The sequence below is a fragment of the Eumetopias jubatus genome, unplaced genomic scaffold, assembly GCF_037043125.1.
Source record: "Eumetopias jubatus isolate StellerSeaLion01/CBP00866 unplaced genomic scaffold, mEumJub1_p1.0 scaffold_4, whole genome shotgun sequence".
NCBI lineage: Eukaryota > Metazoa > Chordata > Mammalia > Carnivora > Otariidae > Eumetopias > Eumetopias jubatus.
The window spans coordinates 184,391,166-184,412,776 of NW_028274810.1; the positions used below are offsets into that span (position 1 = coordinate 184,391,166).

At 39.6% G+C, this 21,611-nt stretch overlaps 1 pseudogene; it reads left to right on the forward strand.

Moving 5' to 3' along the window:
• The first annotated feature begins 441 nt into the window (after nt 1-441).
• Nucleotides 442-21,611, forward strand: part of LOC114220906 (meiotic nuclear division protein 1 homolog pseudogene) — a 45,469-nt pseudogene continuing 24,299 nt past the window's right edge.

Here is a 21,611-nt window from a genome sequence, read left to right on the forward strand (position 1 = left end):
TGTTGGTAAAACCACTTTGGAAAACAGTGTGGAGGTTCCTCAAAAAATTAAAAATAGAACTACCTTATGACCCAGCTATTGCACTCCTGGGTATTTACCCCAAAGACACATATGTAGTGAAAAGAAGGGCCATATGCACCCCAATGTTCATAGTAGCAGTGTCCACAATAGCCAAACTGTGGAAAGAACTGAGATGCCCTTCAACAGACAAATGGATAAGAAGATGTGGTCCATGGAATATTTCTCAGCCATCAGAAAGGATGAATACCCAACTTTTACATCAACATGTGGGAACTTAAATTCTAACTTAAGTTGGTATATACAGATTACAAGCTAAAAAGTAAATAAGTAAATTAAAGAGTACAGTGTAAGTATAAAGTAAAATTAACCAATGAAGAGGGATAGAGCACAGGACGGGAAAGGATTTAGACAAACGGAAGGATGGAGATCCAGGAAGGACCTACATGTAAACAACGACTTGGAGGGCATCAAGGAAAAAGCCACATAGAAATTTGGGAAAGAAGATTCCAGGAGGAAGAACCACAAGTGAGAAGGCAGGGAGCATGCCTGCATGTGGGCGGGAGCAAGGTTACTGATGGAGGAGGTTGGAAGGGACCATATTGGAAAGTGACATCAGAGAAGGCCTAGCTGAGCTTTTATACCAAGAGACTGCTTGAGAACACCAGGGGAGCAGGTGCAAAGGGAGAGGAAAAGAGGACCAAAGACTGAGCTCTGGGGCATTTTAATATTAAAGAGTAGAGGAAACTGGAAGAGCCAGCAAAGGAGACAGAAGGAGCAAGAGTGAAACTAAAAGAGTGACATCTTAGAAATGAAAGCATATTAAATATTCCAATAAAGTGGACTGATCCTTGAAATTCTGCTGCTAAATGAAGTAAAATGAGATTTGAGAATATCATTGCACTTACCATGATGGAGATAATTTTTTATCGTAAAAAGAGCAATTTAATGTGAGTTCAATAAATAATGGCATGAACAAAAAACAGATAGAGTGCATATAGACAATCCCTTATTAAGAGCAAAGTGAGGCAAAGAAAGGGGGCAACAGCCTGAGAGGTTGGATCAAAAGAGTTTGTTTTTAATGGGGTGAAAAAGCATGTGTGAAAATTGATAGAAATGATGAGGCAAAAACTGGTGATATAGGAGAGAGAGAGAACTGGTGGCTCAGGTATTTGCGTGGATGGAAGGAGTGGGATCTGAAGTGCAGGGATGGTGTTGGTTAAGAATGGGCACTCTTCACCCACAGGAACAGCCAGAGAGGACAGGTAAATGTGTATAAATGTAGCAGGCAAGGTGACATGGTGGTAGGAGTTTGGTGGCCTTCTTACTTTCCCACCAGAGATTGGTGGGAGAGATTCCCACCCATTGCTGAGAGTGGGAACAGGGGGCTTGGGGGAAAAGGCTAAAATATGATAATCATGTAGCAGGTTACTGGACTAGGGAAATAGGGTAAGTTTGTTGGACAGTGTGGAGGGTCCATTGGACTTAAAGTGAGATCAATCAGCAGGGCAACATGATCTGGGATTTTGTATTTGTTTTATTTGTTTTACATCTACATTGTACTGATGGGTTCAGGTGTGAACAGAGAGAAAGTCTCACTCCACCAGGTTTGGGATTTACCAAACATATGGTAAGAAATAAGTGAGGGGCAAGGGAGTCGGGAGTATAGGGAAATAAGGGATCATGGTGTTGGGCCACTAAATGTAAGCTGGATAAGGCAGGAAGTGAAAATGTGGCAAGATGAATAGATAAGCTCTAGAAGAGTTGCAGGACTCCTGGAAGCCAGATACTACAGACAGTGAGCTAAAGATAGGAGGTGATGGTCAGAAAGTGAACCAATGTAAAATTGGGATTTGGTGAGGTTGTGTTTCTTAATCATGACACCTGTATAGGCATGAGAACAAACTAGAGAGGAAGATATAATCCTGAAGTTCAAGGATTAGGAGGCTATATTACTGGAAGTTTTTTATTCCTAAGATTGCTTCATGTTTATGCATTGAATTCCTACAAATTCTCCGTGTGTGGAAATGATGATATTGACCCAACCCTAGTTATACATTAAGATCACCAGGGGAGCATTTAGAAAATAGTGATGCCAGGCACCTGGGTGGCTCAGTTGGTTAAGCGACTGCCTTCAGCTCAGGTCATGATCCTGGAGTCCCAGGATCGAGTCCTGCATTGGGCTCCCTGCTCAGCAGGGAGTCTGCTTCTCCCTCTGACCCTCTCCCCTCTCATGCTCTCTCTCTATCTCATTCTCTCTCTCAAATAAATAAATAAAATCTTTAGAAAAAAAAGAAAATAATGATGCCAGTACCACAATAGAAAGACTGAATTAGAACATTTGAAGTTAAGGATATCTGTTTTAGAGTTTAAAAGAGAAGTATAAAATGTATTTAAAATGCAAATACATTCAGTCCAAGACTAGAAAAAGAGTAACAAAGCAAACTCCTCCCCTGGTCTCCAACATTACCCAACACATGATGTAAGTGCTCAGATATTTTGGAATGAATTAATGAAGTAATGAAGAATTTATGTTCTCCAGGACAGTGCCTCTTAAAGTTGAATGTGTACATGAGCCACCTGAGAAGCTAGTTACAATGGAAATTCTGACTTAGCCAGTCTTGAATTTGGCTGAGTTTCAGCATGTATACCACAGAATGCCAGGCTATTGATATATAGAGGACCCTCTGATTAGCAAAGTGGTGAGGGATATTTTAGTGTCACTGGATAGGCATTGCTGAAGATGTGGATGCCAGACCAGGAGGGTAGGTTAATTTTTGACCATCAGAAGTTAATAAGAACTAATGCATACCATGGAGCAATGCATGATGGTGATGAGCTTAACCCTAACCCTAACTCAGGACTTTCGTGGCTGAAGATGCTTTCACTTCCCATTTGTTTCACTTGTGTTTCCACCAGCTGAAATGCAAATTTGGCCTCACCTGTAACCCCACCCCTGACTCTGCCCCTCCCTAAGCCAACCACGCAGTTTCTTTGCCGCACACACTCCTCCCTCACCCCCCTTCTCCCCTCTGCCTTAGGGTAGAAGCCCAGGAGAGGAGAAAACAGTAATGGACCAATTGTGGAATTACCCACAAAGTCACTACTCACATCTGAGGAACATCTGGGATCACATACAAAGCAGAAATGACTGGCAAAGCCTGAGCCTAAAAAATACCTTCTGTGGTGTTTGTGCCCAAAATGCATTATCTGAATGTAATCATAAGAAATCATCAGACTAAATTGAAATGAAAGTCAACAACTGGCCTGTATTCTTCAAAAACGTCAAGGTCACAAAAAAACAAGGAAAATGTGAGGAACTGCTCTAGAATGAAGGAGAATAAAATGAGATAATAGCTAAATGAAACATGAAATCCTAGACTGAATCTTGTTCCTGAATAGAAAAGGTGACTGCGTCAACTCAATATTTGAATGAGATCTGTGCATTGGATGATAGCATTATATGAGTGTTGATTTCCTGCTTTGGATGGATATATTCTGGTTATGCAGGACAGTGCCTTTGTTTTTAGAGTAATGGGGTATTATGTCTGCAATTTACTCTCAAATGGTTCAGAAAAATATGAAATAATGTATGTGTGTGTAAGTGTGTAGAGAGTGAGAGAGAGAATGTCAAAGGTATACAGAAATCCTTTGTATTCTTCTTTCAACTTTTCTGCACATTTGAAATTACTTGAAAGCAAAAGCTTAAAAAAACTTATTTCCTAACATCCTTTTCTCTTTTTTCCAGTTTTATTGAGAAATAATTGATAGACATTACTGTATAAGGTTTAAGGTGTTCAACATGATGATTTGATTTAGATATAATGTGAAATGATGATCACAATAGGTCTAGTTATCATCCATCATCTCATGTAGACACAATAAAAAGAAAAATTCTCCTTGTGATGAGAACTCTTAGGATCTATTCTCTTATGAACTTTCCTATATACCATAGAGCAGTGTTAGCTGTAGTGGTCATGTTGTACGTTACATCCTTAGTACTTATTTATCTTATAACTGGAAGTTTGCACTTTTTGACCACCTTCTTCCAATTCCCCCTTCCTCAACACCCTGCTTCTGATAATCATGAATCAGATCTTTTTTCTATGAGTTTGTGGGTGTTTTGTTTTGTTTTAGATTCCACCTATAAGTGAGACCATACAGTAGCTGTCTTTCTCTGACTTATTTCACTTAGCATAATGCCCTCCAGGTCCATCCATGTTGTCACAAATGGTTAAGATTTACTAGTTTTTATGGCTGAGTAATATTCCACTGTACATATATACCACAACTTCTTTATCCAGTCCTCCATCAATGGACATTTAGCTTGTTTCTTTGTCGCAGTTATTGTAAATAATGCTGCTATGAACATGGGGGTATGTAAATATGTTTTTGAGTTAGTGTTTTCATTTCTTTTGGCTTTCTTCCCAGAATGAAATTACTGGATCATATGGTATTTCTATTTTTAATTTTTTGAGGAACTCCATACTGTTCTACACAGTGGTTGTGCAAATTTATAATCCTACTAACAGTGCACAATGGTTTTCTTTTCTTACATCCATGCCAGCATTTGCTATCTCTTATCTTCTTGGTGATGGCCATTCCAGGAGGTATGAGGTGATATTTCATTGTGGTTTTAATTTGCATTTCCCTAATGACTAGTGATGATGAGCATGTTTTCATGTATCAGTTGGCCAGTCATATATATTCTTTGGAAAAATGGCTACCTTTTATCAAAAATAATATGTGGCCTTTTTGAACTGAAAAGAAAATACATATGAACAAAAAGAAAAGTATAGAAAACACTCTTTTTACATAATTCTATTCGTTAGAACAAACTACCCTTAACTTTTTGGTACATGTTATTTCAATATTCCTAAACTTTCTTATGATTGGGAAGTCAACATTAGTTCTATTTTTTTAAAGATTTTATTCATTTGAGAGAGAGAGAGAGAGAGCACAAGCAGGGGGAGAGTCAGAGGGGGAGGGAGAAGTAGACTCCCTGTTGAATGGAGTATGTGGGGCTTGTTCCCAGGATCTGGAGATCATGATCTGAGCTGAAGGCAGATGCTTAACCATCTGAGACACCCAGGCAACCCAAGTCAACAATAGTTCTAGTAAGAACACTAGATCCCTCCATTAGCAGAGCAAAGAAAATGAGCAGATAACAAAGACTCCAATTTTGCATCTTGAGAAGGTGTCAATGGCCATATTCCCTCATAGACTCTCACAAGGAACAATTGCCCCTGCTGGTGCTGTGAATGACCCAGAGAAAAAGGCAAGCTGCTGGTCACAGAGGGAACACACAGGATTCTGACTATATTAGTGGATCCTTCCTACTCAATCCCATTTGAACTCCTGGTTGCACAACTATTTTAACTATAAACTTTAAGAATCTGAGAACTATGTTTCACAGGAAATTCCAGTGCCATGGAGGACTAGAATGAGGGACAGAAAAAAATCTAAGCCAAGTTAATTATAGAAGTTTGCACTTCATCTCTGTGGACTGGTTTCTAAAGATACAGAAAAGAGTGTGGTAAATGAGAAATGATGGTAGCATAAACTGGAGATGGGGTGGGGAGCAAACATGGAAGAGCATCCTGGTGTTATAGGTATTGGGAGGGACAGCTGACAAGACTCAGTGGTTGACTGGATGTGTGTGAAGAGGGAGGACAGAGAGGCAAGGAGAGGCAGATTGAATACAATGAGAAGAAAGAAAACTCAAGTAAAAGCTCAAAACATCAACATAATTTATCTTCTTTGAAGCATTATATTTGTTTTTACCTAAGAAAGCAACCTTGACTTGTGGGACTTTTCAAGTTAATGGATTTTGGTTAATCTTGGCCAGGTGTCTGTTCCTGATACAGTTTGGATCCTGGGCAAACTTACTTAACTTCATTATAATTTAAAGCTAGTTGCTAGGTAACTACATCCAGGGTTCTTTCTGATCCCTAGATCAAGATATCTGTGCCAAAATGTAGGTAAGCTAATTTGAAGGTTAGAGAAAGTTGATATACTTTTATGAGAACTTTAATCATCTTCCATTTGTGGAACTCTCTGTGTGAACAAAGTTATTTTATCACAGAAGCTGAATGATCTTTTGCCTGGTATATGCTTAGCCCCCTTTTTTAAAACATGAAGAAATAGAGTAGAATCCTCCCATTGAATGACCAACAACTCTCTGTCCTGGATTTCATGAGGCAAAACAGTTGCAGGAGAGTGAAGCAGCATCATGTGAGCTGAAACTACAAATACATTTTCCTGCATCTTGTTGAAGAAATGGGAAGTCAAAGGGAGAGAGGATATGTTGGTGAGGAAGAGAGAAGCCCCAGGAGGGTTGCCATGGTGATGGTTTTGTGGGCAGATACGTTAGGGGGTCCCCGGAAAAAGAAAGATGAGACATAGCTTTCTTAACATAAAAGATGTTATTTTAGGCCCCTTAGCCATTTTGTGATTTATGCCTGACAAACACGACTTGCCCAAGCACATTTCTTGCAGAACTGCCTGGGATATGTTTAAATTGCAGAAAAAATGGACCACAATGGTTATAGATTTTAAGGAAATAAAGAGAATGCAAAAACTAACAGTGTCTACTAACAGGCCAGAAAATAGCTTGACCATATCAGGGACAATAAATCAATGGTAAAACTGTTTCAAAAATAAAGATTGACCTAACACACATTCTTGAGTCCTTTTTACAGAATTTAAACCCCTCTGAGCACTCAAACTCTGGACTAACTCCAGAGAACTGTTGATGTGGATCCTTGCTGGCCCCCATGACCTCAATCAACCAGGACCTGGATTCTGTTGACCTAGGATGACTTTGGTCCCAATTCTACATGGAACTTTCCTTTGCCAAGCCCTTCCATGAATATACATGCACCCTTAGTGCTAAAACCTCCTTAATTTTGTTGCAGAAGGGGATGGCACTGCTTTGGGAAATGTCCATGCTGTTCTCCTTACTTGTTGCAAGTAAAACCCTTCCTTTTCCCACTCTTTTGTCATGACCTCCACCAAGAGACAAGCCCAGTTTCAGGTTACAGGCTCAGGACCACTGATTTTGCCATTGGGACACAGGTCTATAGGACACAAGGAAGAAATGGGATAACTAAAGGTGGAAACACAGTGCCTAAAGGACAAATGAAAGGCATCCTACTTATGAAGTTGTTTTTCAGCGTTGTTCTGGATCTTGTATGGGTACTGATTAGTGATCAGCATCCTATGACTAAACGCTTGTACTGTGCATATATTTTCTAAGCTATCAAATATAATGGTAAACACTTCCTGTGTACTTATCTAAGAAAAAAACCCCACAAAAATATAGTGTATCCATAAAGACTATAGAAAAGAGTGTTAAGTGCTAATGATTATATTGGAGAAATAAAAAAGAATGCTTTGGAAGAAGTCACCAGGATAGAGCCATGCATTAAAGCATACTTCACAAATTATGTTTGATCAAAATATGCCTGAGATATGGTGCATTTGGTGCATTAAACAAAATCAAATGAGACCACAGAATGTTTCCCATAAAGTCCTGATGGTGCATTCAGTCACTCCCTTTTCTTTGATTTTATTTTTCTCATTAAAGTCCAATCTATGACACATTTAAAGTTTTCTCCCACTTAACAGTAACATGCACAAAGCAATAAGCTGCACACACCCTAGGGGAGAATAGCAAGTGAAGACTCTCTGATTTCCAAACCCCTTATAATACCACAATTGACACGACCTAAGATCATCACTGATTACACAAATCTGACACACTGCCAGGTAGGAGTGTGTGAAATATGTTGATAATAAATACAAGAATGTTGGAAGCGAGTCACACAATTGTTTCCTGTTTTATGGGGAAGAAAATTTTTTAAACAATTCAAAATTAAGCCTGAAGGAAAATTACTTCTACCCTGGACATCTAAAATCATGGGTGACAGCTCAGCCCATACTATTATAATTGTTGAACTAAATCTGGTTTGCTTACAATGATGCATTAGTCTTTTTAATTCATCACTATTCTTGCCTGAAAGCTCAAAAACTAATCATCTTTTTCATGCTATTGCCAATAGCTTTAGATATTCTCAGAAGTGTTCCCCTCTTCCAATGGAAACCTACAGACAAACACACAAAGCACCCTAAATGATTTAAGATCTTCTTTCCATCCCTATTTACTACCATGGGAAAATAAGACTTCAATTTTTAAAATATATTTACAAAGAAACTCATCATCTACTTAAGTGAAGTTAATTATCTTCCCTTGAAATGTCTTGTTGAAAGTTAGTTAATTTTGAAGGGCACCTAGATGGCTCAGTTGGTAAAGCATGCAACTCTTGATCTCCAGGTCATGAGTTTGAGCCCCATGTTGTGTGTAGAGATTACTTAAAAATAAAATCAAGGAAGGAAGGAAGGAAGGGTGAAAGAAAGAAAGAAAGAAAGAAAGAAAGAAAGAAAGAAAGAAAGAAAGAAAGAAAGAAAGAAAGAAAGAGAAAGAAAGAAAGTCAATTGTCGCCTCAATACTGAACTTACTGTGGGATGATTCCACACTTCTAACTAAGCAAAGCCAGCATGCTGTATAACTAAAGCTAAGGGAAATTCACCCTTGGTATTATATAGAACAAAAGGATGGAAGGAGGTTCCCATGCCATTTCCGTGGTGTTTGTGCTGCCAGGAGATAGGACTTAATGGCCCTAGTACAGTGCTGTCATTCTTTTGAAAATGACAGGTTTGGAAGATTCACCAATCAAAGGCAAGCCCATAAGGAACTCATCAGCTCATACAGGAGAAAACAGTGAACAGGCAGTGATAGCATAATAAATTCCTCAGCATGTACAAAGAAAGGGAGTTTATCCACTCAGTTTTGAAGGGGTGGTGAAGGTTTCCCAGTAGACCCCACTTGTAAGTTACATCATGGAAAGAGCCATGTAGGGATGGAGGTAAGGAAGGCAGAAGGTGAGAAATGGGAAGGATATTCCAGGTAGTAAATGCAGCACATGGAAATGCTAGAGGTTAACAGCATGAAGCTTTGAGAAAGACCCCTGCATTCAGCCTGATCAGCAGAATTTCTCCAGATGGGTTCCATAAGTCATCTCCATTTGAGTCTCCTAGCTTGTTGCAATAAAGCTTCCTGAGCCCTGAAACCCATGTACTACCTCAGAATCTGGAGCCCAGGACTTCGTATTTTAAATAAGCATTCCTGGGAATTCATAAGTACTGGATTGTATATCCTCTAGCAAGACATAAGTATGGGAAGGGAGGAAGTGGCAAAAGAGGATTCTGGTGAGATGAGCAGTGTTGGACCACAAGATCCTTGAACACTAAAGGTATGGAACTTGGGACTTTCCTGAGTGCAATAAAGGAGCCACAGCCAGAATCTACATAAGAACAAAAAGGGAATGGAATTCTACTTTAAAAAAAGCACTCTAGAGGAAGCCTGGGAGAATAGATCAGAGCTGGGAGAGACTTGGGCAGAGTCATCTAGGGGCAGAAGAGCTGAAGCGAATTAGTAAGAAAGCAGAACTGACTAGAACTGGTGATTGGTCCAATGGGATATGGCAGTGAAGGTGAAGGGAACATGGTTTTATTTATTTATTTATTTTAATTTTTATTTATTTGAGAGAGCGAGAGAGAGCGAGCATGAGCAGGGGGAGCAGCAGAGGGAGAGGGAGAAGCAGATTCCTCGCTGAGGGGGGAGCCTGATGCAGGGCTCGATCCCAGGACCCCGAGATCATGACTTGAGCCAAAGGCAGACGCTTAACCAACTGAGCCACCCAGGCGCCCTGAGGGGACATGGTTTTAAAGACAGGGAGACATCAAGAATGATCCCTCCCTAGGGTCCTAGCTTGAGTTCTATGTATAGGGAGCTGATCACAAGCTGTGGCAAGGAGAGTAAGTTCAGTTGAGCTAAAAGCATCTATACAACTCAGATTGAGGAGACACATTTAGGATAGAGCTAGAGACGTAGAATCATCAATACACAGATGGCAATAAAAGTTTTGGGAAAATAAAAGCTTATGTTGCCACTTTTCTTCATAAACTAGAAAGTGGAGTTATTTCCCAATACTAAGAAAAAAAGGAGGTGTCAGAGAATGCAGGAAATATAAAAGAGCCCTTGTGAAGCTGTAAGAGAGAATGCTAAATAGGGAAACACAAAGCATTAAAGGTTCATCATATATGGAAGGACAAATTGTAGTGGCTCCAGTAGTGTTCACTATGTGTTTCTCCCACAGCACTTGCCCACCAGTGAGGCAGGAATGGAGAAAGAAAGCAGCTGGAATGCTAGGGACTTAAGAGTCTCCAAAGAAGCAGAGGGACTAGAGGGCCCTCTGGTCTTGAAGGCTTCCTCCCAAATGCTGTACTTACTCCCCAAACTCAGATCTGGGAACAAAAACCATGCTTTTCTTCAGTGTGGTTCTGCCTTGCTGCTTGTTTGTTAGTTCCCCTGGGTGTGCACATGCACACATGCGCACGCACTCCCACCACTTTCTTGTGAACACAAGCACTATTCCTTGACTATTTACCTAGCCCTACTTAGGTAGCAGCGAATGTTGACATTTCCTCCAGTGTTATGGTTATATTTGTCAATAGCCAAAAAGCTAATGTGATGATTAAGGAGAACAGTCATTTGAAGCTGTACTCTGAATTCATAATTACTACTTCCCTCCCCATGTGTCCAAGCATCACTTTCTCTGCTCTCACCCTTTTTAGATATCTTCTTCTCTACGTTTTCCATAATTTCCTACTTACTCCACAGAGCCAAGTATATCTGAATCAAGTATAAATGACCTCCCTGCCCTTCTCTGCATGCTGAACTGGCACAGTGAGGGATGCTTCCTGGCCAAGCACATGCAGGCCCTGGCCCAGAGCAACTGGGAATCAAGGAGTAAAGGGTAGAGAAACTCAGTTTTTCTGGGTTCAGGACTCCCACACACACCCAGGTTCCCAGTTTGACTGATCAGTTGATGTCTTTATTTTTTTTATATATAATATTATTCCCTCCATTTTCCTTGTTTCTTCTTTCTGGAAATCCTTTTAATTGCACAAATCCTCCTTAATCCTCTAATTTTTATTTTTTTTCTCCCATTCTTTTCTCTTTGTTTTGTTGTAATGTCCGGCAAGATTTCTTCAACTCTGTGTTTCAACACTTTAGCTTGTGATATCATATTTAATTATTTTAAGAACTCCTTCTTCTGTTCATAACCCCTGTTTTTTTATGCATTCAATATTTAATCTCTCAGAGCACATTATATAGTTTTTTTTTTTGGTTTTCTTCTGCTCCTGCATTGCAGGCATTGCTCTTTCTTGGTGTTTGTATTGGAGGTTCTCTGCTTGCATGTTGGTGATTTTCCTCAAATGGGATTCTTTGCTGTTCGTTGATATCTAGGAACAGGCACTAATAAAGATTGTTGGAGTGTCTAAGTGTTTGGGCATACACATTGATTCCTGAGCCTCATTTAGAATGACTTGTTTTTTCACTAGGAGATCCCCAATTGTCAGAATCTATGAAGAATTTTGGGGGGGGGGGCACTGATTTTCTCCAGAAAGCAGTAGGCCAATCTCATGCTCATAGAGTATTAACCTGGGTGCTGATCTAAAGAGCAGGAGAGGGGGCTGGAGGATACTCCTTATTTAGTGTTTAAGCTTTCACTTCTCAACTTTTAGTACTGTACCTCACTGCCCCCTCAACAGTGCTTGGTGTCCTTGACCACAGTCTTCCCGGCTCAATATTTCCAAAGAGTGAACCCACCGTGTTCTGTAGGGGAGGAGGAATGGGAGAAGGTAAGAGTTTGTCCATGTGAGGTTAAGAAAGAGACTTAAGAGGGGAAGGGTCATGCTCATTTAAAAGATTAGCAGCTGCCATTATCTTAATTAATATCACTTTTGAGCAGTTTAATGGTTTTCTTTTGGGAAATTACTTCTCCCCTTGTCACCTGCATGGCAGAGCAAATCACGTGCCTATTTCCCACTATGGAATCAGAAAAGCTACCTTCCCTCTACCCTCCCTAGAACATGAAGGGAGCAGAGACATGACTTAAACGGCCAATCACTTGCCCTCTCCTTGAGGGTGCATGATATTGAGAGGCAATTTCATGGTTGAAGGTGGTGGCAGCATTCTGGCCACACTTTTCTGCTATAAGAGATTTTCTGTAAGTCCTATTTTCCAGCCCTCTGGAGATGCCACCATTCATTCTTGTTGATTCTTTGTTTCTTTTTTAAAGATTTTATTTATTTATTTATTTATTTATTTATTTATTTATTTATTTGAGAGAGAGAGAGAGAGACCATAAGCAGAGGGAAGGACAGAGGGAGAGAGAGAAGCAGGCTCCCCTCTGAGCTGGGAACATGATGTGGGGCTTGATTGCAGGACCCTGGAATCGTGACCTGAGCTGAAGGCAAATGCTTAACCAACTGAACCACCCAGGCACCTCCATTCCTGTCCATTCTTGCTCAAATTCAAGACTCTCAACAATCTGCAAACTCCTGATATCGTTCCAATAAATTTTCTCAAGTAAAAAAAAAAAAATCAGCACTGCCTGCTCTCCCACTATGTTCACATCTCTCAAAATCTTCTGGGATTCTGTGACATAATAAACCCATGCTATTTTCTGTCCATAAACTCCTCCTTTGTAGCTCTCAGCTGCTATGTTGTTATCATTCCTTCATTTGCTCTGCCAAATTTTTTTTTATAATTATTATGTTATGTTAATCATCATACATTACATCATTAGTTTTTGAAGTAGGGGTCCATGATTCATTGTTTGTGTATAATGCTCCAGTGCTCCATGCAGAATGTGCCCTCTTTAGGGGCACCTGGGTGGCTCAGTTGGTTAAGCGACTGCCTTCGGCTCAGGTCATGATCCTGGAGTCCCAGGATCGAGTCCCGCATCGGGATTCCTGCTCAGCAGGGAGTCTGCTTCTCCCTCTGCCCCTCCCCCCTCTCATGTGCTCTCTCTCACATTCTCTCTCTCAAATAAATAAATAAAATCTTTAAAAAAAAAAGAATGTGCCCTCTTTAATACCATCGCCAGGCTAATCCACCTTCCCCTCCCCTCTAGAACCCTCAGTTTGTTTCTTAGAGTCCATAGTCACTCATGGTTCATCTCCCCCTTCTTCTTCTTCCTCTTCTTCTTCTTCTTCTTCTTCTTCTTCTTCTTCTTCTTCTTCTTCTTCTTCTTCTTCTTCTTCTTCTTCTTCTTTTCTTCTTCTTTTCTTCTTCTTCTTCTCCTCCTTCTCCTTCTCCTCCTTCTCCTTCTCCTCCTTCTCCTCCTTCTCCTCCTTCTCCTTCTCCTCCTTCTCCTCCTTCTCCTCCTTCTCCTTCTCCTCCTTCTCCTTCTCCTCCTTCTCCTTCACCTTCTTTTTCTTTCTTTCTTCTTCTTCTTCTTCTTCTTCTTCTTCTTCTTCTTCTTCTTCTTCTTCTTCTTCTTCTTCTTCTTCTTCTTCTTCTTCTTCTTCTTCTGCCATATAATGTATTATTTGTTTCTGAGGTACAAGCCTCTGATGCAACAGTCTTACACAATTCACAGCGCTCACCATAGCACATATGCTCCCCAATGTTTAACCCCCAGCCACCCAATCCCTCCCACCCCCGACCATTACAGCAACCCTCAGTTTGTTTCCTGAGACTAAGAATTCCCCATATCAGTGAGGTCATATGATACATGTCTTTCTCTGATTGACTTATTTCGCTCAGCATAATACCCTCCAGTTCCATCCACATCATTGCAAATGGCAAGATTTCATTACTTTTGATGGCCGCATAATATTCCATTGTATATATATACCACTTCTTCTTTATCCATTCATCTGTTGGTGGACATCATGGCTCTTTCCACAGTTTGGCTATTGTGGACATTGCTGCTATAAACATCACGTACCGCTTCAGATCCCTACATTTGTATCTTTGGGGTAAATACCAAGTAGTGCAATTGCTGGATCATAGGGTAACTCTATTTTCAACTTTTTGAGGAACCTCCATACTGTTTTCAAGAGTGGCTGCACCAGCTTGCATTCCCACCAACAGTGTAGGAGGGCTCCCCACTCTCCACATCCCTGCCAAAATCTGTCGATTCCTGACTTGTTAATTTTAGCAATTCTGACGGGTTTGAGGTGGTATCTCATTGAGGTTTCGATTTGGATTTCCCTGATTCCGAGTGATGTTGAGCACTTTTTCATGTGTCTGTTGGCCATTTGGAAATCTTCTTTGGAAAAATGTCTGTTCATGTCTTCTGCCCATTTCTTGATTAAATCATTTGTTTTTGGGTGTTGAGTTTAAGAAGTTCTTTATAGATTTTGGATACTAGCCCTTTATCTGATATGTCATTTGCAAGTATCTTCTACCATTCTGTCGGTTGTCTTTTGGTTTTGTTGACTGTTTCCTTTGCTGTGCAAAAACTTTTTAAATTAATGAAGTCCCAATATTCATTTTTGCTCTTGCTTCCCTTGCCTTTGGCGATGTTTCTAGGAAGAAGTTGCTGCAGCTGAGGTCAAAGAGGTTGCTGCCTGTGGTCTCCTTTAGGATTTTGATGGACTCCTGTCTCACATTTGGGTCTTTAATCCATTTTGAGTCTATTTTTCTGTGTGGTGTAAGGAAATGGTCCAGTTTCATTCTTCTGCGTGTGGCTGTCCAATTTTTCCAACACCATTTGTTGAAGAGACTGTCTTTTTTCCATTGGACATTCTTTCCTCCTTTGTCCAAGATTAGTTGACCACAGAATTGAGGGTCCATTTCTGGGCTCTCTATTCTGTTCCATTGGTCTATGTGTCTGTTTTGTGCCAGTAGCATACTGTCTTGATCATGACAGCTTTGTAATAGAGCTGGAAGTCCGGAATTGTGATGCTGCCAGCTTTGCTTTTCTTTTTCAACAATCCTCTGGCTATTCGGGGTCTCTTCTGGTTCCATACAAATTTTAGGATTATTTGTTCCATTTCTTTGAAAAAGTGAATGGTATTTTGATAGGCATTGCATTGAATGTGTAGATTTCTCTAGGTAGCATTGACATCTTCACAATATTTGTTCTTCCAATCCATAAGCATGGAACGTTCCTCCATTTCTTTGTGTCTTCCTCAATTTCCTTCATGAGTATTTTATAGTTTTCTGAGTACAGATTCTTTGCCTCTTTAGTTGGATTTATTCCTAGGTATCTTATGGTTTTGGGGCATGGTAAATGGGATCGACTCTTAATTTCTCTTTCTTCTGTCTTTTTGGTGTATAGGAATAACACTGATTTCTGTGCATTGATTTTATATCCTGCCACTTTACTGAATTCCTGCATGAGTTCTAGCAGTTTTGGGGTTGAGTCTTTTGGGTTTTTCACATCAAGTATCATATCATCCGCAGAGTGAGAGTTTGACTTCCTCTTTGCTGATTTGGATGCCTTTGACTTCTTTTTGTTGTCTGATTGCTGTGGCTAGGACCTCTAATACTATGTTGAATAGCAGTGGTGAGAGTGGACATCCCTGTCCTGTTCCTGACCTGAGGGGGAAAGCTCTCAGTTTTTCCCCATTGAGAATGATATTAGTTGTGGGTTTTTCATAGATGGCTTTTATGATATTGAGGTATGTACCCTCTATCCCTATACTCTGAAGAGTTTTGGTCAAGAAAGGATGCTGTACTTTGTCAAATGCTTTTTCAGCATCTATTGAGAGGATCATATGGTTCTTGTTCTTTCTTTTGTTAATGTATTGTATCACATTGATTGATTTACAGATATTGAAACAATCTTGCAGCCCAGGGATAAATCCCACTTGGTCGTGGTGAATACTCCTTTTAGTGTACTGTTGGATCCTATTGGATAGTATTTTTGTGAGAATTTTTGCATCCATGTTCATCAAGGATATTGGTCTGTAATTCTTCTTTTTGATGGAGTCTTTGTCTGGTTTTGGGATCAATATATTGTTGGCCTCATAAAACGAGTTTAGAAGTTTTCCTTCCATTTCTATTTTTTGGAACAATTTCAGAAGAATAGGTGTTAATTCTTCTTTAAATGTCTGGTAGAATTATTCTGGGAAGCCATCTGGCACTGGGTTTTGTTTGTTGGGAGATTTTTGAATACTGCTTTGATTTCCTTAGTGGTTATAGGTCTATTGGGTTTTCTAATTCTTCCTGATTCAGGTTTGGTAGTTGATACATCTCTAGGAATGCATCCATGCCTTCAAGATTATCTAATTTGCTGGCATAAAGTTGCTCATAATATGTTCTTAAATTGTTTGTATATCTTTGGTGTTCGTTCTGATCTCTCCTCTTTCAATCATGATTTTGTTGATTTGGGTCATTTATCTTTTCTTTTGGATAAGTCTGGCCAGGGGTTTATCAATCTTGTTAATTCTTTCAAAGAACCAGCTCCTAGCTTTGTTGATCTGTTCTACTGTTCTTTTGGGTCTATTTCATTGATTTCTGCTCTGATCTTTATTAGTTCTCTTCTCCTGCTGGGTTTAGGCTTTATTTGCTGTTCTTTCTCCAGCTCCTTTAGGTGTACAGTTAAGTTGTGTATTTGAGACCTTTCTTGTTTTTTGAGAAAGGCTTGTATTGCTATATACTTTCCTCTTAGGACTGCCTTTGCTGCATCCCAAAGATTTTGAACAGCTGTGTTTTCATTTTCATTTGTTTTCATGATTTTTTTTTTAAATTCTTCTTTAATTTCCTGGTTGACTCATTCATTCTTTAGTAGAATGCTCTTTAGCCTCCATGTATTTGAGTTCTTTCTGACTTCCCTCTTGCGATCGATTTCTAATATCAAAGCATTGTGGTCTGAAAATATGCAGGGAATGATCTCAATCTTTTGGTACTGGTTGAGACCTGATTTGTGACCTAGAATGTGATCTATTCTGGAGAATGTTCCATGGGCACTAGAGAAGAATGTATATTCTGTTACTTTGGGATGGAATGTTCTGAATATATCTGTGAAGTCCATTTGGTCCAGTGTGTCATTTGAAGTCTTTATTTCCTTGTTGATCTTTTGCTTAGGTGATCTGTCCATTTCAGTGAGGGGGGTGTTAAAGCCTCCCAGTATTATCGTATTGTTCTTAATGTGTTTCCTTGCTTTTGTTATTAATTGCCTTATATATTTGGCTGCTCCCACCTTAGTGGCATAAATATTTACAATTGTTAGATCTTCTTGTTGGATAGACACTTTAAGTAGGATATAGTGTCCTTCCTCATCTCTTATTACAGTCTTTGTTTTAAAATCTAATTTGTCTGATAGAAGGATTGCCACCCCAGCTTTCTTTTGGTGTCCATTAGCATGATAAATGGTTTTCCACCCCCTCACTTTCAATCTAAAGGTGTCTTTGGGTCTAAAATGAGTCTCTTGCAGGCAGCATATCGATGTTTTGTTGTTGTTGTTGTTGTTTTTTCCAATCTGATGGCCTGTATCTTTTGATTGGGGCATTTAGCCCATTTACATTCAGGGTAACTATTGAAAGATAGGAATTTAGTGCCATTGTATTGCCTGTAAGGTGACTGTTACTGTACATTGTCTGTGTTCCTTTCTGGTCTATGTTGCTTTTAGGCTCTCTCTTTGCTTAGAGGACCCCTTTCAATATTTCTTGTAGGGTTGGTTTTGTGTTTGCAAATTCCTTTAGTTTTTGTTTGTCCTGGAAGCTTTTTATCTCTCCTTTTATTTTTAATGACAGCCTAGCTGGATATAGTATTCTTGGCTGCATATTTTTCTCATTTAGTGCTCTGAACATATCATGCCAGTCCTTTCTGGCCTGCCAGGTCTCTGTGGATAGGTCTGTTGCCCAACTAATGTTTCTACCATTGTAGTTTACATATCTCTTCTCCTGAGCTGCTTTCAGGATTTTCTCTTTGTCTCTGAGACTCGTAAGTTTTACTATTAGATGTCGGGGTGTTGAGCTATTTTTACTGATTTTGAGAGGGGGTTGTCTGTGCCTCCTGCATTTTGATGCCTGTTTCCTTCCCCACATTAGGGAAGTTCTCTGCTATAATTTGCTCCAATATACCTTCTGCCCCTCTCTCTCTTTCTTCTTCCTCTGGGATCCCAATTATTCTAATGTTGTTTTGTCTTATGGTATCACTTATATCTCGAATTCTGCCCTCATGATCCAGTAGTTGTTTATCTCTCTTTTTCTCGGCCTCTTGATTTTCCATCATTTGGTCTTCCATATTACTAATTTTCTCTTCTGCCTCATTTATCCGAGCAGTTAGAGCCTCCATGTTTTATTGTACCTCTTTAATAGCCTTTTTGATTTCGACTTGGTTAGATTTTAGTTATTTCTCCAGAAAGCGTTTTTCTAATAACTTCCATGCTTTTTTCAAGCCCATCTAGTATTTTTAAAATCATCATTCTGAACTCTAGTTCCAACATCATACTAATGTCCATATTGATTAGGTCCCTAGCAGTTGGTACTGCCTCTTGTTCTTTTTGTTGAGGTGATTTTTTCCATCTTGTCATTTTGTCCAGAGGAGAATAGGTGAATGAGAGAACAAAACGCTAACAGAGTAACAACATCCCCAGAAAATATACACTAAACAAATCAGAAAAGACCTGAAACTGGGGGAAAAGAAAGGGAAAGAAAGAAAATTTTAAAAAAAGAAAAAGAAAATGATAAAAACAAAAACAAAACAAGACAAAAAACAGAATATGACCAAATATGATCAGGCTGGGGCACAGATAAGTGCCACACACTAGATTTTGGGTGTGTTTGGTCTGTTAGAAGAAAGTGCCTCCCAAAATTTTAAAGAAAGAAAAACTTATATATGTACAAAAATAAGGGTTAATATGATGAAGGGGTGGAATATTACTGTAAAGATGAAAATTATAAAAGATTTTATAAAAGGAATTAATAAGATAAGAAGTTGGTTGAAAAAAGAAAGAAGAGGATTTAAAAAAAAGGGGGGAGAGAATGTGATCAGGCAGGAGACTATAACAAAGCCATACACTAGAGATTTAGGGTATATTTTGATCTGTTAGAAGAAACTGTATCCCAAAATTTTATAGAGAGAACAACTTATATATATATATACATATATATACCAAAAATAATGTTATCTAGTATGAAGGGATAGAATATGATGCTAAAAATGAAAAATAAAAAATATTTTTTATAAAAGGGATTGGTAAGATGTTGGTTGAAAAAGGGAAAAAGAAAAATTCAAAAAAAAAGAAGAAAGTTTAAAAAAAATTAACTTTGAAAGACTAAAGAATCATGGTAAAAAAGCCATGAATTCTATGTGCAGTATTTCCCTAGCCCTGGAGTTCTGCCGTTCTCATTGATTGGTAAACTTGGTCTTGGCTGGCTGTTCTTGCTGATCTTCTGGGGGAGGGACCTGTTGCCATGGTTCCCAAATGTCTTTGCTGGAGGTGGAATTGTCCCACCCTTGCCTGGTCCAGTCTAAGTAATCTGCTCGGGTTTGCTCTCAGGAGACTTTGTTCCCTGCAAGCTTTCGGTACAGCTTTGGAGGATGAGAGTGAAAATTGTGGCATCCCAATCTTCGCCCCAGAGGAGCTGAGGACTCGGGTCCCCACTCCTCAGTGAGCCCCCTGAGAAAAGCAATCAATCACTCCTGTCTCCCCGGTCTCCGGCCGCACTCCGTGCTCACCGGGCCTGTGACCAAGCATTTCTATCTTGGGCACATGATCCCGTGTGGAGTCCCAAACCCAGCAGATCCTTGCAGTGCACTCCCGCGCTACTCCTCCTGGGGGAAGAAGGGGAGTCTCCCCAGATCTGCTGCTTGTTGGGTCCCTGCTGGAAGAGCAGTGGCCCGGCTGTGCCGTGGATCACGGTTTATGGCAACCCCGAGCTGAAAGCCTGCTCCTTAGCTCCCTCTCTGCAGCTGGCTTCCCTGTTCCGATACCTGGGAGCTCCGCCACACTCAGGCATCCCCAGTCTTTCTGTGACCTCAAGGGTCCTGAGACCACACTGTCTTGCGAGTTTTCCACCCCCCACTTAGCCACTGGAGTGACGTCCCTCAGTGGAACAAGCTTCTAAAAGTTCTGATTTTGTGCTCTGTGGCTCTATCACTTGCTAGAAGTGGCCAACAGAGGCCCCCACCCCCGCCGTCTATCCTCCCGAAAATCGCCTCAGATTCACTTCTCCGTATGTCCTACCTTCCAGAAAGTGGTCACTTTTCTGTTCAGAGAGTTGTGGCTATTCTTTTCTTTGATCTCCTGTTGAGTTCGTAGGTGTTCAGAATGGTTTGATCCCTATCCAGCTGAATTCCTGGGACCAGATGAAATCCAGGTCTCCTATTCCTCCGCCATCTTGCTCCTCCCCCCTTCCTCGCCAAATACTTTTGACCTCTCTGGTGTTATTTGCCTCTTGTCTTTTTTTCCTCATGGGTTGTCTCTTTTCTATTCCTTTACTGTCATTTCAATGGACTTTGGAGAAAGGCTAGAGATGAACTCATGATTTAAGCCACCATAAGCCACCATATGCCATCAAAACTCTAAACATGTTGGGTACTCCATGTGTGGATTTCTAGAGAACATCTACATGGTAGCTCAAGTAAAATCCAATTCTCAACAATCCGAGAAGCAGAGAACAATGTTATGGCCAAATAAATAAATAATGATGTTAGATGAGGATTTAGAGTCTGGTAAAAATCCAGTTTGTATAGAAATCAAATCCTATTATAGCATTATAGGGAAAGGTACATTATTCTGCACTGAGTTTTTGTGGCTGTAATTGAGCCAATTATTTTAATCATACTCTTGGGAAATCTATTGGAATTCAGTTAAAAGTGATTGATTTCCACTGGCATTCAATTTAGCACATTGCTTTTGAGCGAAGAGACTTGACACTTGGCTTAAAAGTGTTAAGACTATGGTTTGATGCTCAGAAAAAAAAATGTAAGCTTTTAGCAATCAAATTAAGAATTTCAGCAAACACCATTAAATCTCAGAGGACTAGACTATATGAGGCTACAGGGATCATTTATAACACAGATGCTAATATTCTTTCTAAGCAAATATGTTCTTTATTTTAAAAATCTAGGTATCTGAACAGGAGAATGGCCTATAAACTGAAGTAAATAAAAACTATAAAATACAATGAATCAGTTAAAAGCATGATTGCTCCATAAAGATAAATATGACCAGAACTCTAAGACATAGCACTGAGAGGAGGAGAAAAAGTTGTTTAGAGCAGGAAACTCCAGGAAAGTTTCCAGCAGGAACCAGACAAGACAGTTTGATTAAAGGACACCTTTGACTTAACTATGTTAATTAACTTTTGTAAGGAGAATTACATCACATATATAGATAAAAATAAAATATAAAAATATTTTTAAGAATAAATTTAGTTTATAATTTATAAATGTTTTCTTTTTTGAATTTTTTATTGTTATGTTAATCATCATATATTACATCATTAGTTTTTGATGTAGTGTTCTATGATTGTTTGTGCATAACACACAGTGCTCCATGCAGAACGTGACCTCTTTAATACCCATCACCAGGCTAACCCATCCCCCTACCCTCCTCCCCTCTAGAACCCTCAGTTTGTTTTTCAGAGTCAATCGTCTCTCCTGGTTCATCTCCCGCTCTGACTTACTCCCCTTCATTCTTCCACTTGTGTTATCTTCTTCTTTTTCTTTTTTTTAACATATGTTGCATTATTTGTTTCAGAAGTACAGATCTGTG